This window comes from Caloenas nicobarica, chromosome 1 (assembly GCF_036013445.1).
Source record: "Caloenas nicobarica isolate bCalNic1 chromosome 1, bCalNic1.hap1, whole genome shotgun sequence".
In the NCBI taxonomy this organism is placed as follows: domain Eukaryota; kingdom Metazoa; phylum Chordata; class Aves; order Columbiformes; family Columbidae; genus Caloenas; species Caloenas nicobarica.
The window spans coordinates 38,601,064-38,619,608 of NC_088245.1; the positions used below are offsets into that span (position 1 = coordinate 38,601,064).

The 18,545-nt window shown below is 41.6% G+C and overlaps 1 protein-coding gene across 1 annotated transcript in view; it reads left to right on the forward strand.

Moving 5' to 3' along the window:
* Positions 1-7,655: 7,655 nt before the first annotated feature.
* Positions 7,656-18,545, forward strand: part of RAP1B (RAP1B, member of RAS oncogene family) — a 31,087-nt gene continuing 20,197 nt past the window's right edge. Inside the window, exon 1 of the mRNA XM_065630069.1 lies at positions 7,656-7,807. The gene's annotated coding sequence lies outside the window, so the exon portion shown is untranslated. The remainder of the gene's footprint in view (positions 7,808-18,545) is intronic.

An 18,545-nucleotide genomic window follows, 5' to 3' on the forward strand; every position in this document is an offset into this window, starting at 1 on the left:
AAGTAAATCTTGATCTCTGAGCATAAACTTCAGTATTGTAGTGGATGAAAGGAAATGTAAAGACTATCTTGAAGTTGATTATATCACACAACCCCTCCCCATAACTAACTTGCAATCTTTAAACTGCTGTGTTAAAGCAAAAAGGGAGACAAGATAAAAGATAAAGAGAAGGAGAAGCGGGGAGGGGGAAAGTTGCTGGTTTATAAAATAATCAAATGATATATATATAAAAGCTTAGTTGAAATTGTGTGAGTTAGAGAAAGACAGAATGGAATCCATTACTGCAATTCACTGCGTCCTCACTGGAGTCTGAAACTCCCATAATTTTTTCATTTTTTAAGGAAAAGGAAAAATGTAGAAAACAAGAGTTAGGAAAAAGCAGGGAACAAAACTGACAACACAAGCAGCAATGACATTTAAAAAATAAACAAACAAACAAAACACCAAAAAAACTCAAGCACCTAGAATTTTTATTTTATGTTATATCATTAAAATCATGGCCCTGTGTCTTCCTTCACTTGAACCAAACCGGGAAATGCCTCACGGCACACACAAACAGGCTGCACAACCAGCACAGCCAGTGGAGTATCACCTTAGCATGTGAAACACAGCACCAGGGCAACCAGAGTATCACCTTCATGCAAGGAAATGCAACACCAGGGCAACAGCTTCCATGCCGTCCCTAGCTGCTCCTCACTCAGACTTCCTCTGAACATTAAAATACTGTCTAGAGCTCAAATTAGAATACATTTTATGCTGCATAAAGTTGTAATAGAAGATTCTGTGTAGTGCAGAGGTAGTTAAAAGGTTTGGGACCTTACAGCAGTTCTGAATTCATAAGAAAGGTTTGAAGAGGACAGCATTTTCATTTTACGTGCATATTTTTATTTATAATAATTGAATATAACAACACAGACATCTCACGGGAATAGGATATTATGAAATCTTCAATTTGAAGTTCAGCAGAACTGCATAGTATAGCAGCAGTAAAATGAAAGGATTCATAAGATAAATATGTTACACAAATAATCTACTCAGAACCCTAGGCCAGTTAAGGAACAAGAAAGGATTTGACTCCTGAGTCCTTCTGAATGTGACAGCAGAAAGCGACAAATAGGTTGCAGGCCCTACCGGCTGATAACCCACCTGAAAGATGGGCTAGTGCAAAGCGAGTGCAAAGCAAGTGCAAACAGTGTGGCAAGAAGGGGCAAGAGGAGGCAGAACCGTGCATCAACACATCTCTGCACAGCTCCAATGCCATTATCAGAGCACCCATACAACATAAAAAAAAAGTCAAAACTTTTCCAGACCAGACTGTGAACCACAGCCTGTGGCAGATGTAGCAACTTATTTGGAGATGGTTTGAATATACGCACTCAACCAAAATCTGCATGCTTGTCAACATTTTCCTGTTTTTCACATCAGTTATTTGGGGGATACAAAGTTTCACTAAGATATTACCCGCCAGCTAAAACATAGGGTTGAATTAGTGATAAACACCTTAATGAAACGGCTGTTTTAGCAGTTTGCCATTTATGGACTTGTTAAGAAAGAAGCAAAACAAAGACATTTTTATCAGCTAAAAAACCCGGGATACACTCTTTTTTGGGGAAAAAAAAAAATGGAAAAAACCTACCCTGCTTTTTGGCTAGTTTTAAAAGGCAAGGAATATGTGTATTCCTTGGTGTAGACTTCAATAATCCTCATTAAGACCTCTCTTCTGATTGTATTGTCAGCAGCAGCTTCCACGGCCAGAGGAAAGATATGGCAGAACAAGGCCCTATCTACTAAGAAAGCTAAGGAGAAAACTATCTATCTAATAACGTTATGAAGTAAATTCTACTTTCTGTGCTGTACATTTTGTTCTTCTAACCAAACTGAGTACTGAAACTAATGAACCCCTAATGTAACTAATGATTTCCCTATAAATGCTTTTGGCCCATTGTGTTAATTAAGGCTTGATTCTGAAGTGGACAAAAATGAAAGGAAGCAAAGAAAAATCATGTCTATATTTCAGTGTAAATTGCTATGTTAATTGGGATATAATTCTGCTGCTGGGGGAAGCAGGATAAAAAACACTGAGTATTTTTAGACCTGTCATCATTAAATATACTTGGTCCTGTCTTAATATTGACATAAACCAGAAGTGAATATATATGTTAAATGCAAGTACTGCTAAATGTTGCACATCCCTCAAGGGTTGAATTTACGTCCTGGCATAAAGCTCATTAAAATTAACAGTAACTTTTCCTCTGTCTCCAGCAGTGTCTTCATCTGGATATAAACGAGTATCCTAAAAAAAAAAAGAGTAACAATGAAAAAGAAAAAAAATCAAAGAACCAAAGAAAGGTGATAGTTAAAATGTTGGTACTGACATTCAGTTATAAACACTCTTTTCCCAAGTTAAAATTCTGTACTTTCATGTTCTGGTAAAGCGGAGTCACAAGTACCCGCTTCCCATGTGCTTGATTGGAACTGCCACCAAGGTCCCAGTGCTGTCTGTGCTCAGGCTATTCTGTTCCGCTCAATGCGTTATTCTAAAATATCTGGTAACAGGGTGAAGAAGGACATTCTCAGGAACAGTGCAGAATTAGAAATGAGGGAAATTAAGTGTTAGTTTAGAACTTTCTACTGCCATGGTATCTACCTTGTGAATGTGTCGGTCATCACCAGTTAACTGCCCTGCACCCAGTCCTTTCATGGAAGACTTTGAAGAACTATTCAGTTATCACCAGGGCTGGTGATTCAGAAGGTAGCAACCTTCTTTTTACACCACATGCTGTTAAAAGTGGAAAAGGAGGGAAATAAGACTTCTGAAGCTTTGAAATTGTTAAAATGTGTGACTTTTTTTTCAAGAGAAGCATTTGCCCATATCCTGGACAGATTCTGCTCCAGGTAATTACATTCCTTCTCTAGTTCTGATTGGATACATTATTCTTCATTTAATCTTAAAACACGTTATTGTGACAGTCTTGTTCCTTATCTGATCAGCTAGTTGTCCAATGCAATTTGAAAGGTATTTTCAACACAGGATAAAATAAAGTAGCCTTTTCCTTTTACCAAATTAATCCTTATTTTTAAGACTTTACATTCCAGAGGTCAGGGCATTTTCTTGAATCTCTCTGCAATTCAGATTACAGTGCTTTCACAACAACCATGTTGTGAAACAGCTATTCTTCGATTTATCTGAAATAACTGCAGTAATATAAAAAGTAGTCTGTCAAAGACAGGAGAAAATAGATTAAAAAAATAAGACCCCTGCAAGTAAATGTTGACATTTACAATTCCAATTGCAGTAGTGTCCATTGCCTGTTCTTCCCCAGCTTAGAAAAACAAAGGCAAATTTTGTTCCTCAAAGAAGTTATCATGGGGTGGGGAAGTAGAAAAATCACAAGATAAAGGGAGGGCTATACTTTATGAACAAATAGTAGGATTTGAGTCAATGGTAGGGAAAAGAGTTAGCCCAGGAAAAGATATTGGCAGATAAATTGGAAGAGTCATGGAACATCCCTAAGAGATAGGAAAAAGCATTAATTCAAGATAGTTTGTAGGAGGAAGAGAAGCAGAGAAGTGACTGAGGATTTTGCTCAACAGTGAGGTAAACATGGAAAGTGAAAAAGACTTGGGGAAAAAAATCTTTCAGTCAAGCTTGTGATTAAACCCCTGTTTAAACAACTTTGATTAGTAAATGGCAACACATCAAGAAGATGCAATGAAGAGAGGTTAAGATGTAGAACTGCATAATGGAAGCTATGTCAGAAGTGAAGATGATGAACTGGTAGTACTGATAATTATCAGTGTAAAAATCTCAGGCTGAAGCCATATCAGCAGATATGAAGACACAGAGAAACTGCATTGAACTGCAGAAGAAGACATATCTCTGAAACATCTCAAGGAGCTACTCAGGCAGGCAGGTATTCCCTCTGTACGTGACTAAATCTTCTGAGTATTGAGAAATATTGAATGAATATCATGTTGAAGGATAAAGAATGATACAGATATCTCATGCATCTTTGTATCAAAAATAACAGACATTTTTCTTTAGTGTTGGAGATGTTTCCTCCTTATTGCTCTCATGATCCAAAGCACATTCTGATCTAGTAAACACTCTGTTGCTGGAACAACCAAGTCTCTGAGCTAAGAAGCAACCCCGTTCAGTCCATTCACCAGAAAATATGAGAACTTTGCTTCCTCTCTCAAAGTAAAGCATCCTCCTAGATGAACCAAATGACATTTCTTTTCCCTTCAGGACAAATTTCTAGAAAAGTTCACAGCCAGTTGGCATGCAGCCAGCACAACATTCCTTGGCACCACATGTCCATTAAACTTCAGAGTTTGCTGGCACAAGCCGGCTCTGCATTCTGTCCCGGAGATGGCTGTATTTCAGCAGTAATGAAACTGCAATACACATAGAGCCACATTCTTCGCTCCAACACCCATGCAGCCCCAGTGAAAACAATGCAGGCAAAGTTAGAAAAATTACATGGAGGTGACCAAAGGCCACCCTGTCAAGCTTTTATTAAAACACCATTTAAAAAAATATTCCTTTGTTTTCTCCAAATAATCTATCAACTCCTCATCCCTCCACTTCCCACCCAATAATTCCACAGAACTTTTTAACTAGATCTGTCACTATTTTCCTCCTTCCACTAGACAGGATCTTCTATGTCCCTTTGTAGCTGTTCCTCACAACAGCCATGACATTATCAGGCAGCTCCCTGTGATAGCAATGAGGAGGCTGAATTAGCTCCAGCTAAGCACTAGTCATTGAAATAAGAGGTTTTTGAAGTACAGGCAGGCAACTGGTAAATTAGGACACAGAAGTTACAGCTCAAAGGACAAGTGGTACCGTGCCTTGGAAAGGTATATTTGTCATTAAAGTTTATGGGCATAAGCAGGTCTCTTCTGTTTTTTCGTTTGGTGAGCAGGTGGCTGGGTGTTTGACCTCCTTCTTTAAGAACTCCAGAGTGACGCTGGGCACAGCTAGGCCTGCTAAGAAACACTGATGCATCTGTGTTGCTCCTATTAAATACAACAGCTCTTCAGCCCTATGTCCCCCATTTCTTCCATATTCTCAGTTCTCTGAGGAGTTGCTCTGTCAAAGGGGCACCTCCGCACTGGCACAGTTGCTTGAGTGACCATCAGTGAGTGGCTCAGGCGCATGTGGAACGCGTAACAAGCTGAGCAGAACAAGCCATGTGGAGTACCGGGTAAGTACACTTAACAAGCACGCCGATTTCTATTCGCCAGTCACACTGATATGAGTAAAGCCGGTTTAAGAATTGTGTTGAGGATTAGCTAGATGATTCATAGGAAAATCCAAACTTAAGGGCCCGATTTACATTCAAAGTATGTGGTTAAGACAGTTGAAAAGGCAACAGTCCGTCTCTTGCTCAGAATGGATCCTAATTGCCTGTTTCTTCTAGTTACAGTGATCAATCTCCAAGCATGTCTATATTAAGTAAACCATATGTATGTGTATGTGTGTACACACTTCTTTTAAAAGTACCGAGTTTCAGATTCCCCTGTATGAAGCTCAAAGCGCCAAGGTCTGCTCATAGGAGATTCACTCAGACTCCCAAAGGCCCCTTCCTGTTTCTTGTCATTTACCAAAGAGCAGTATTTATCCCACTGCCTATAGAACACAGGGCAGTTAAAGGCACACTGTAAAATACTACTACAGTAATGACACACATCTGTTCCCAGAACACTGTTTGTTATTTGTGATTAATCTAGTTCACTGAAGAAAGTCGGGAGGGCAGAGGATTTATCTTTCTGTTTGTTCTTTTCCTCTGTACAATGAATATTTCTGGGAGCTGATGACAATATCTACTGACAAAAAAGAGTAAAGAAACAAACTTGTTTTTAATATGGTGAGTAAACTAAGCTAATAATTGCATGAGATACTCTTACTTGAGAGACTGTACTTTATCGATTTTGACATCTCTCATTATTTTTGCCCCGCATAGAACACCCTACCTAGAAAGGACTGGTTTCTATGCACTTGATTTCTCACAACCTGAGCTCTCTCACATTATCCATCATTTACAGGGATTCATTATCAAGTACTGCACAAGGGTTTAAGCTGTAAAACACCAAGAGATGTGTCTGGACTTTAGAAGAGATTTTATATGACATTTGGGAGCAACACTCTAGAAGAAAAATATGTTTTAAATACAGCATTTTCTGGATGCCTCGAATCTAGATGAAGCTTCTTTTACCAAGGGCAGTTCATTTCGCTGGTCATTCTTTGAGCTCCAGTGTCTCCCACATATTCATTTGAAGCTGTATGGTCTCCCAACATTTATAGCAAGGAACTCTCCATCATGCGACTTGGGGAAATGTAATCTCTTTTTTTTTTTAATTCCTTTTCTATCTCTGTGCTACAAACAGAAAGCCTGTGCTTCCTCCACACCCACTCTCCTTGCCAGAAGCCTCACTGCAACTTCCTGTCAGTTTTACACACTGCTGTGCACTTCCTCCCAGCAAAACTTTTATCTGAACGTACCATGTTAACTATTTGCTTACTAAGTGTTTCCTAGAAACATAAATGCTCATTTAATTTTAACCTTTATCAGTTAAACCCTTTGTAACTGGAAAATATTAGTGACACTCAGGAAAAAAAGTGACTTACATTATTTCAGACTAAAATAACAGAAAGAAATATCATCATTATTTGCAGGCAATGGGCATCCTGCTCTATATCAGCAGGGCTAATAGGCTGTTCGCATCCAGAGCTGTAATAATCCACATAAAAACACTAGTGCGTTGCATTTCTAAAACATCGTTCACCGATGGATCTCAAAACCCCTTTTGAATTTTAAGAAATACTGCCCTAGCATTTATGTCTCCAGCTCTTGATGTTCTAAATTAACTTAAAGCAACCATGATGGGCTTTTGACCTGCTTTTGAGGTCTAACTAACCTATGGCTCCTACTTGGGGTTTACAAGATCTTGGAGAGAGATGGACTCTGTTATCCCACAGAGAACCTGGGGAGAGGAGGATGGTGTTATCCCAATGGACACAGCTGTGGAGCACAGGGCATTTTGGGGACCGTCTGGCAGGGGTGGAGCTGGGGTACAGATCACAGGCCTGGCCCTGCAGGGCAACTCTGGGCTCAGGTCCCCAGCTTGAACACACTTCTCCAGCCCCTGGCTGCCGGAACAGCACGTTTTGCTCATACTCCATCTCCATCCCCATCCCAAGTCCAAGAGTAGCAGCGTGAGGACAACAACGCGTCCCGCCCGCCGGTACCCAGCACCCACACCCGCGGGCCCCGGGCAGGCCTCCCTCCCTCCCTCCCTCGCTGCCACCACGGGCGGCGGCGGGAGCCCGGGGAGGCCGCAGAGCCGCACAGCGGGCGGCCCGGCCCGCCCCAGCGGGGTTTCCAGTCACGGCAGCGCCGCCAGAGCGTCGGCCATTGCCTCCCATCCGCCCTCCCCTCCGCACCGGGGGAGTGTGCGCGGGGGACGGTGTCAGTGCCCCGCGGAGGCCTGGCCGCCCCCCGCCGCCCGGCGGCCGCCCCGCCAAGGGGCCCTGCGGGCAGGCGGGGAGAGGCAGGGGGAGGGGTGGCCTCGCGGCGCCGGGCGCCTGCGCAGAGGGAGCGGAGCGGCGAGGTCACCCCTCCCCTCCGCACCGCCCCCGCCGCGCCAGAGCGAGGCTGGGCGTGCGGCGTCACGGCGACGGCCCCAAGCCGCGCCCCGGCACAGGCAGCGAGAGGGAGCGGAGCGGGCGGCGGGCGGAGCGCAGCGCGCAGCGGGCTCGGCCGGCGAGGCGGCGGTCGGCGGGGAGCGGAGGCGCTGTCCGGTAGGTTGGGGCGGGGAGCGCGGGCCGGGCTGCCGCGGCGGTGGGGTGGGGAGCGGCGTGTCTGGTACAGGTGGCGCGGCGGGGCGGGGACGGGCCGGTGGGGGCGGCGGCGGCGGCGGCGGGGGAGGGAGCGGCGGCGGGGAGCGGCGCTCTGTGAGGGAAGGGGCACGAGCCTGAAACATGGCGGAGGAGGAACTGGGAGCCGCCGCCTCGTCCGGCCTCAGGCGCGGGGGGCACGGCGGGGGGGCGAGGGGGGAGAGCGGGGCGCTGAGGGGCAGCCGCTGCCGGCCGGGCCGAGGGCTCGGCCCTGCCCTTCGCCCGCCACCTCCCTCCCGCCGGTCCCCGGAGCAGAAGTTGGAGCGGAAGCGGAAAGTTGTAACCCCGCGGCTCGGGGCCGCGACGTGGGGCCCGGCCGGGTGCGGGGAGGGGCGGGTGACGCCCGGCTCGGCCCCGCCGCGGGCGGGGAAGGGGACGGTCCCCGGCTGCCGTCGTCGTTGTCAGCGGGAAGTCCAAGCCGGAGCCCCACCTAGTCCGGTCGTCGGAGAGAAGCCGCTCGCTCTTTCCGGCCCGTGTGTGGGGGCGAGGCGGGGGGGGGGCAGGCCGGGTGCGGCCGGCGGATCGCCCGGCCGGTCTGCAGCGGCAACACCCCGAGAGCGGCCGGGCAGCCCGCCCACCGCCGGGGCTTGTGCCTGGGGTGGCCACCGAGTGGGACAAGCAGGCAGCGCCGTGGCCAGCGAGTTCCCTTCCTGCTTGTCACAAAATAAAAAGGAAAAGGGGACGACAGGGATGTTCATCTCACCTAAACAACCCCCACAGCCGTGTCAAAGCAAATGGAAGAATTTGACTGACGCTTCCTGCGCCAAACCGGTCTAATAACCCCGAGATACCTCATGCCCTTCTGCGTGTGTTGGTGAAGAAGCGGTGGAAGGAAAGGAAAGTTTGCAAAGGGTCGAATAAAACCAAATCCGAGTGTTTTCACATTAGCCTCGGATTACAAAAAAAAAGGATAATAAACCAAGGTTTCCTGCAAAAAAGAGAAGTCTGCTTTTACCCCCTTTTCCATCTTAAAGAGATGGGTTACCTTTTTCAGGGTTTATTTAAAAAAATAGTATTTTCTGTACTCCTTTGGGGTATGATAGTAAGGTGGTACAGCTCCGAGACAGAGGGTAGTTCAGAGATGCCCAGTTTGAAAATTGCACAGCTCCTGTATGTGTTCCTGCATTTAGATGTTTTGATTAGTTTAATTTGTTATTTCCAGCGTATAACAGATACATCTTACACCAAAGTGAAATGTGTAGACAGTGTATGACAAAGACTTTTCAGTACTCTTTCATGATAGAATATACATTGAAATTACTCTTTAAAAAAAAAAAAAGACAGGAAACACTCTTCTTTGTCATAAATTACAATTAAAAGGCAAAGAAGCAATCATGTTGTCTTATATAGTAACCATTCAATACCAAATGTATTTCCTTTTGAAAAGAGATTATTTTATTCTGTATGGAAAACTTGCAGAATGAATCCAATTATTATCTTTTGGATGTCTTGCCTCTGTGTTGAAATCACAAGCTTTTTTGGGGGAAGTGTGGGGGGGAATTCCACACAAAGAAAACAACTTGCTCCAGTCAAGTGTTTTCACTTTTTTTTTAAATTCATTGCATCTTTTTTTGCTTTTGCTCAAAGTATAACCTGTAGACTTCATTCTAGCTAAAAATGGGCAAAGTGAATAGTGGAGGTTACCTTAGCTGTGCACATCAAAAGCTTTGCAAATAAACTTTCTAACTAATTAGATGTAGAGTTTTATTCCTTGGTATCTGTGTATTTTCAGGGATGCTGCTTCTATGGTATGAACTACTTCAACTTGCAACTGTAGTGTAAAGCTTTATGACTATCTGTAGCTAAATAACTGAGTTTTGAGTTGTGCTGTACAGTATGTCATGTATCTTTTTTGCAGCAAAGCTGATCATACTTGGAGCACCTGTCTGCCTGGGGGTGAAATAATCTGCAAAACAGAGTTGAAAGACTATAAGTGTAAAAACAGAAATTGTATGTGGGGCAAAAAAACCCATTAGTCTTTTTACTGTCTGTAACTATGTGTCTTGCTTCTATTACTACATACACGAACCAGCTAAGTTTCCTGAGTGGAATTAAAATTGTGCTGTTTTGTTCTGAAGCTCCGCTGTAGGACAGTTCATAAAAAATAAATCTGAAGTGAACCATGACAGTTATCTTTGTGCTGTGCCAGTTTTGCAGAGTAAAACTGACTGTCTTTTTAATTGAGAGCCTTTCTGGAGCAGAGGCAAACAGATGGGAATCTAGGTGAGGGCCTACAAAAGGAGAAAGAAATTACTTGTATGGCTGACGAAGGAAATGTGCTAAAGACTACACTCTAGCTTGTGATCGAACAGTAAATGTGACTGGGAACTAAAATAAACAGTTGTCCACCTATCATCTGGGATATGGGAAGTGCAAAAGTCACAGAAGTACTTGAGTACTTGATGCTTAGTGCTATAGTGCCAATCCTGTCATCTGCAGAGCTCTGCTACGTGCTCAGACTTAGGTACGGAGAGGTGCTCTTAAGTGTAAGAATATCTTGTAGATAAAAACAAGCACTCTGTTGTCCTTGAGTGTATGGTAAGAGGGTAGGCGGGGCCTTTATGAATTGATCGGTCTAAGTAACACTTAGATGAGTTTCAGATACCTAACTGATGTTTGAGAATGTCCTTCGGAGTAAGCTTCAGTTGTTTCGAGTTCGAATCAAAATTGCTCTCTTAGTAAACAGATCGCTAAGCTTGCCTTGTGCAAGAGAAGTTCATGTTTAGCTTGTGGCTGCCACTCTTTTGCCTCAGAACAAATACAAGCGCAGACTGAAGTGCACTGTGTATGTCATTGCGTAGAATCCCTGCTGAGTTGGGGCAGGCTTTTGCTGTGCTCTGTTGCATCTAGGTCAGGTAGAGGGATATTTTGGACAGCCTCCTTCTTCGGAGAAATTGAAGGAGTGTCTACAGTAACTACACCTTCATATTCGAAGGCAAACTTTGTTTTCCCGCTCAGATGTGGTTAAGATGGTCTGGTTTTGTGCTTCTTGTATAAAGCAGGGAAAAAGAAAGGGGTTTTGTTACTGGAATGCCATAATAGGGGACCTGTTTTCAAGTTGATTGAATTTTTGAAGTTGTTCAGCAGTTGCCTGCAGTAGAGCTTTAGCATCTTACTTAAGGCATCTAATGTATTGCTCTCTCCTTAAGGCCTGTCAACCATGAGAAAATGGTGGGACAGGCATGGTAGAAGCAATATTCTGATGAAGCTATGACAATTTGCTTGTAGTAGGCAAGCACTATTTGGAGAAAGTCAAAGACCTTGGCTGCTGGCACAGACTGTTTCTTCGTGGAACAGCTGAATGAGGCTACCTTCAAAAGCAACAGTAGGTTCTGGCTTGAAGCTCTCATCTCTCAAGCTTTAGAAAGCCTAAAGAAACATTGGACAACTGAAAATGAAAAGGTTTTATTATTGTGTGTGCCTGTTTATATATGCTGTTGTGAGCTCCTGATATACTACGCGTTCCTGTCCTCTAGCAGCAAGGAAAGGGAGGAAGACTGTAAACACTAGGTTGGAAATCTGCCTATTAGGCAACTTTTGAAATATAAAGTGATTTGGGGGCCCTCTAGCTATTCAGGATGCTCTTGTTTTCAAGAGCAGTGTTTTAATAGTATTTTTTACTACTGAAGCAGTAAGTGAAAGTTAGCACAAGAACACACAGGAATATGTGTAGATGAGTTAAAGGAACATTTTTAGAGTTGAACCAGGAAGAAGAGGAGGTATTCAATAATATCTTGTACACTGTCCCACTCAGTTTTCTAGTCGTTAATCTAAGGACTTGATGTTAGTTGGAGTAAATCCCTGCTATGCAACTATGAAAAGAGACTGATGATTACAGTACACATGGTTTGTTCATTCCTGGCCAAGGGAGGAAGGCCAGACCATAGTGCAGGAGTGGGACAGCCCAGCCCTAATGGACTGGTGTTTGCGGAGAAGCAGCATCTCAGGTTTCTCTCGAGCCTGAGATTCTCTTCAGGGAACCCCTAGTTTCTTAGATCACTTCATATCATTCCTGCAGCTGTTGCAACACAGGAAGGTGTCCTAACTCTGAATGACTTGACCAGGTCTTCTGCAAAAATGATATTGTGTGCCACTGTTACTCATTTGTGAAATAATTTTCAATATGACTCTAATTGTAGAGCTGTGAGAAACTTTATATCATTAAATTTTTTGACAATATTGAAGAACTGGAACAGGAGAACAGTTTATTTTCATAACTGAAGAAAAACTTAAAGCAAGGATCTGTGGTTATAATTCTTGCCTTTTTTGTAGAAACTCTGAGAATGTGCTCTTTGCATCAAAATTTGTTGACATTGAGGTGCACGTTACTCATACTTGCTTTAATTAGAACAGTTTCAAAGTCTTGATTTCAGTAGGTAAAATGGATTAAAGGAAAAGATGTAGTTTAACAATGTTTCCTTTAGTGTGGCTTAATTGATAGCTTTATGTGAAATTAGATGGTGAAAGTTTTTTCTTAAATGAATTAGCTATCTATATCTCAAATACTTTATGTTAGGCAGCCTCCTCTTCAGTTAGTCTAAAATATCTTGTGAAAACAGATAGTCCCTGCAACTGTTTCTTTTTGTTTCTCTGTATTAGTTGTCTTCGCTTTTGAAGTCTTGTCCTATTTTTTCTGCTCATAGTCTCCATGTCTGCAACCTAACCAGTTGTGCTTTCATTTTTTTTTCATGTTTCCAATGCAGGGAAATTTCTTAAAAGCATTCTTCATATATCAAGAAGAAGCAAAAATAGTACCACCACACCTGTGTTAAAGGTCAACTGCAGATATATGTGAGTTACCTGTGTGGAGTTCAAGAGGGGAGATAGAGGAGACGGGAGGAGGATCTGTACGTTGCTAGGTGTGGCGCTTCAGCACTACTGAAGTCAAAGTGCTTTTGGTAGTTGTAGGGCAAGACCAGCTACTTGTGTTTTTTCTAAAGGTTTAATGTATGGTCCATTTAAGATGAAGCTAATACGCTAAACAGTGCTTGAGCTGCATCAGAACCCAGACAATACTGATAGTTAAGCTGTGCAGTTGTACAATCCTTGCTTGCAGTTAATCAAACTTCTATAACGTCTCGTCTGATACTTCCCATGAAAGTAATTCATTAGAAAGTTGCAATGTGTTTTCTTTTTTCTGGATGTGGAGAAGAGTAAACTGAAATGTGGAACAGAAGAAGTAATTGATTAAATTGAAGTTATCTGAGAATCTTATTCTCTGCAATACACTATTTAGGACTAGATTATTGGTTTATAATGTGACATTTACAGTTGAGACTGAGCTGTACATGGCTGTGTGTCCAGGCTTATGTTGTTAGTTAAGTGTGGGGGCAGCCTAGCGACATACAGTGCAGGAGCCTCTTTTATTAATCTTGGAAATGTGAAGTGGTTGAGGTGAATTGTCAGATGTTGTAAGATGCAGTCAGTAACTCTCCTCTGATCTTTCATTGTGAAGCTACTTGCAAGATAACATTCTGAAAGCTTGATGTACAAGATGACCCATAAGCATAGCCTACTTGGCTTCATGTGATTGCTTTTTGCTCACAATATTGTTGAAAGATTTTCTTGGGGTTTGGAAAGTGTATAAATTGATACTGCATGCAGAATCTTGACTCTCAAGCTTCTGGAGTTATATAGTTAGTATGTATAAGTATATATCTTGCTGTCTTTCTGTGACCTTTCTAACTTGTATAAAAAGGAGAATTGATGGGCAATAGGCATGCTGTGAGTGTGGTGGTTTTATTGCCATTCAAGGAATGGTCCTCTTGTTATTTACTGCCTATTGTTTATACTGGTGCAAGCATACAGAAGATGCTGTGTGCTTTCATGGATTTCATGATGAGCTGCATCAGAAATGAGTTCTTGGCAAGTGTGACTTCACCTTCAGAGTTCTTGCACATATTACGCCAGTCCATAGATGAATTTCCAAGATAGTTTTATATCCACAGTATTCACTGAATATGAGTATACAATTTGAGATGTCTTGGACTCGTGTTCTTAGCGTGCTGCAAAATGCTGTGCTCCAAATCCAACTTCTGCTGACATTAGTTATTTGAGAATATGCCGTGCTTCTAGAAATTGATGTCACATTGTCATTTTAGCACTTGGTGGAACATAAGAGACTGTGTAGTAGTCCTGTTGCATCAGGGAGCACTGGAAGATGCAAGAGTAGCTGACTGTCATGCTGGAGGATAGCTTTTCTATTTTTCTGATTTTTTTTTTTTTAAATTTTTTTTAAACTTAAGTAGCAGATTTGGTGGAGTCTCACCGAAGTAGAGACACCCTGTTACTTGATATAGATCATCCTGGGCATTGAGTAAGTTTGGAGGCAAACAGAGAGATGTCTGTGATACTATAATAAACAGGCATTCATAACTCTCATTTTTAACTGGGTGCTTTGTCTTTAAATGTTCTTACTTTTGGTTTACAATTTTCTGCTTGCTTTTTATATTTGAATACTAGAGAGAAACAAGCATTTCTGAATGATACCTATTTCTGCTCATTGTATGTTCTTACAGTTTGTTACCTTTTCACCCTTATGTTCGAGCAAGTCTATTTTTTTAAATGAGACTTTTTTTTTTTTCCTTGATCTCCCTAAACCTTTTCTTTCAGGAAACACCACAAGCTAAATTGAGGTTCAGCCAGAGGTCTCGCATGGAAAACTTAAATATGATAGCTGACGTTCTGCAAAAACTGAGTAGCTAAAAACAAGGTTTTACAATTAAGTGCTTTACACCACTGCATGTGCTGCTCTTTGACATCTTTTTAATCTGTATGTTGCTTTTCATCAAACTCTTAAGAGTAATCTCGGAAGAAAGGTGCTGTATCTATGTGAATAGGAGTTAGAGTGAGAAAGTAAGAATATTTTATGTAAAGCCCAGAATCAAAATATCAAGTAGGTTGTACAGTTTTATTCTTGATGAACAAAGAAATCCTGATGCTATCTCTGCCTTTTCTACTGGAAATTTGTGTCCTATCTAGCCAGGAAACTGATGAAGCAGCACCATTAGTTTAGACTTACTTATAGTAACCAGTATTTTGAACAATGTGCAACCATGCTAATTGAAGGACCATCTCGCTTCTAGCCAGAGGCAAGATCTTAAAACATAGTTTGCAAATACTTTTTTTCAAAGACAGATAGATCACCTTGAAAATATTTGTATCTTCAGGTGATGTAGTTCTTCCATTACTTAATCTTATTATGGACTACTTCTTAAATTAAATTTGGTGCTGTAAGTGTCACAGAGGAAAGCCGAAGCCTCTTCTCCAAGCTGAATGCTGAATCTGCTGTGATGGTAGAAGTGAAAATAAGGAACCATTCAGAGCCTTATCTACTGAAGGCTGAAGTCATAGATCCCAAGAACCTACACAGAGGATGCATTGGGTAAACTAGGAGCACCCTAAGCAATGTGGAAGTAGAAGGCTGCAGTTTCATGAATTATAAACTTGCTTCACTGGAACAGTCAAGATGGACTGAAAAGTCATTTTTTCACTGAGGCTTTGCCCAAAATTTAGCTTGGTTTGAGATGCATGTATTTAACTTGCTGGGACTAAAACTCTTCTTCAGTAAAAGATTTAGGATGTAGTATTAACACTTGTTCAAATGCTGTGGTGATTGTCGTAGTCTAAATAACAGATGATTCTTAGAACACCAGATGTGCTGATGTATTTAGAAAGGTCTTCCCATCCAAACCTCTGGAGCCAATTTTAAATTTCAGTATCCTTTGGACATCTGCTGCTGCCCTATCAAAGTATGTGTTTGATTTGACTTAACAGCAAAGTGAGTGTTGAGGTATGACAAGTTTCTCCAGAAAATGGCAAGCTTTGAAGATGCAGAGGAACCAAAAAGCATGGTCTAAACAAGAACTAGAGTCATCTTAAGAAGATTCAAATAAACTTTTGTGGAGACTTGATTAAACAAGTTTAACCCTCACTCTCTACTAAATATCTTGTCCATGTAATAGAAAGCGATGTGGGAATGATTGTGATTCAAATTCATTTGGGTAAAGTTATTCAGCTTTTTGTGTAGGTGGTGTTGTGTCTATGAGCTCAGACTTGCAAGGATGAATTGCCTGCCTTTGGGTTCCTGCTCATAACTCTCAGATTTTTCCCTTTCTTAGAAATTCCTGACCCATTAAATGAGACATTTTGGGGGCTAAGATGCATCAGCTGCTCACAAAGCATATGCAGAACTACAGCAGTTCTCAGCTTGGCATGTTATCATAAGCCAGCATTTATTCCAGTTATTTTGGGGGAGAGTGTTTTTTATTGTTAGTTTTTTTAATACCCGCATCTGAAGCTTGTGACAACTGAGCAGTTCTTTCAGAAATGACCAAGCTGTATGTGCATCTGCATATGGGCAGAGGTGTGGAAGTCAACTTCTACAGTTGTCATCTTCTAGTCAAGGTATGTTTGTGAGTTAGACGTTCGTTGAGGAGCCACCATTCCTAGGTTCAAGATGCAACTGCTTCACTGCCAGAAGCACAACAGGATATTCTGCCCAGGTTTCAGCCACTTCAGTTCAGCATTTCAGACCTTTTACAAACCCACCTTCATCTGTGGATTCAGCTAATAAACTGTGAAAAGAGGCAGTCAAGGTTGCACCTCCGTTATTGCAGAGGCAGCAAAAGCATGTGGCAGAAGATGGTAGTTATTGCTGGGTGCTAGTGTGTGATTTTTTTCAACTTAACCTCAGAACAGATGTCGTAAGCTTTAACAAAATAACTGTTTGTAAAATTACGTATAATTTTGGTGAGTTTGAGTGAGGTTTGCTGCTCACGTTTAGATACGATGTTTCTATTCGGGAAGCACTGATTGAGAGGTCAAAACAGACATGAGTTAAAATTACTTGGAACTTGGCTGGTATGGTTCATTTATCCTGGAAGAACTAATTTTATCCCTGTTAATGAATGCTAGTAGTTAGTATTCTCAATTTGCATAGAATCAGTGTCCTTTCAACAGATAAAACTTCTAATCTTAATTAAAATGACGTATGGGAATTTGTAAGACAGCTCTCAGGCTACCAACCTGATTTGTAATAGAATTATTGTAAATCATACTATGGAAGGACACTTTGTATGTAAAGGGCCTGCATCAGCCAGTCTTAAATGGCCAGTAACAAAAGATCATATAATGAAGGAAGCCTATATACCTGTGCCTTGACTGTGTGTTAGCAATCTAAACAAACCTGAATACAAACCAAACTTTTAATAATGAAGACAGTGCAAGTAATGATACCTTGGTATATAAGTTCTGGCATTGCCAGGGATGTAAATGATGTGTGGGTTATACAGAAAAACAGGCAGTATGGACAAAAATTCAGGTGTTATTGGAACTGCAGTTTAACTGAGCATTGCCTTGTGTCCGTAGAAGGACACCTGATACAGGGCTTTAGTGGTTCAGCAGCCAGTGGCACAATCAGAGTAGAGCTAGGATTGCCAGATGTTAAGCAGATAACACGTGGTATTGGAGGCTAAGTCTTGTTTCTGCAACAGAAGTTTTCTGTTTGCAAAGACAAGTGACTTAAGCCAACTGGCAAGTTTATTCTTGAAGTATCTTTAAAACTGCAGAAGTGCATTTTATACAAGGTAAGTATCTTGACTCCAAAAATTTCCATGCCTTGCTTGTAGTCCTGCTAGTTTTAACTGTTTTTGTAGCTTGAAAGATGAAATTTACCATGACAATTGTGCAGAGAAACAAATTATTATATCTGCTTTTAATCAGAAGGATGTATATCAGGTAAAACATGTTGGGTATACCATAATGTGGCAATCCATTAACTGATAAAAGCTTTAGAGTTAGATACTGATCCTTCTATGCAATGACAGTACAGCCAAATTCACAGCAGTAAATTGCTTAGTTCTCAAAACTTGCTGTATGGTTGAATACTTAGCTTATGCTTAGCAAGATATAATTGTGTGGTAATTATAAATTCTCTGAATTTACTATACTTTTTAAAAATCTGAGTGTTCTTTCTGTTTATTATCTGTCTGGATTTTCTTTGCAAGCATAAAAACCATTTACAGTTCAGTTTCTTCATGAATTCTGAGGTCATCATTTTAGCTGCAAGTCTGGCTGGTAGAACATGCACAAACAACTATAATGGGGGACAGTGACTATTTTACAGAAACAGAGAGAAAATGCAAAATCATGGCAAACCGTCACCAAAAATAAGAATGTTACAAACTCCAGCCGAGCCTTAAATAGACTCCATAGCTTAGGTTTCATAAGGGACTCCAAATTTGAATTGACATGTTTGAATTTTTGCACAACATTGAAAGTTGAACTCTGCAAGTGTTGGAACATACTATATTTTTAATAGCTTCATGTTCATTACATCACTTGCTTTGAAATTACTTTTTACACCTTATATGAAACTACTGCAAGTTGCACATGCTTGTTAGTCTCTCACACTAGGAAGCTTTAATCTTGAGATAGCAGTGGCTTCAAGCAGACCAGTTTTCATCTTCAGAACATGCATTAATTTTGTGTTCAGATTTAAGATCTAGCTGGGAGTTGACATTGACTTGGGGAGGAAGATTCCATTGAGCTATCCTAATTATAGACAGTGGAACTAGTTTCACAAGGTAAGCTCGTGTTAGGTGCTTTACAGAAATTCTCTCTGCGTGTGGTCTTAATCAAG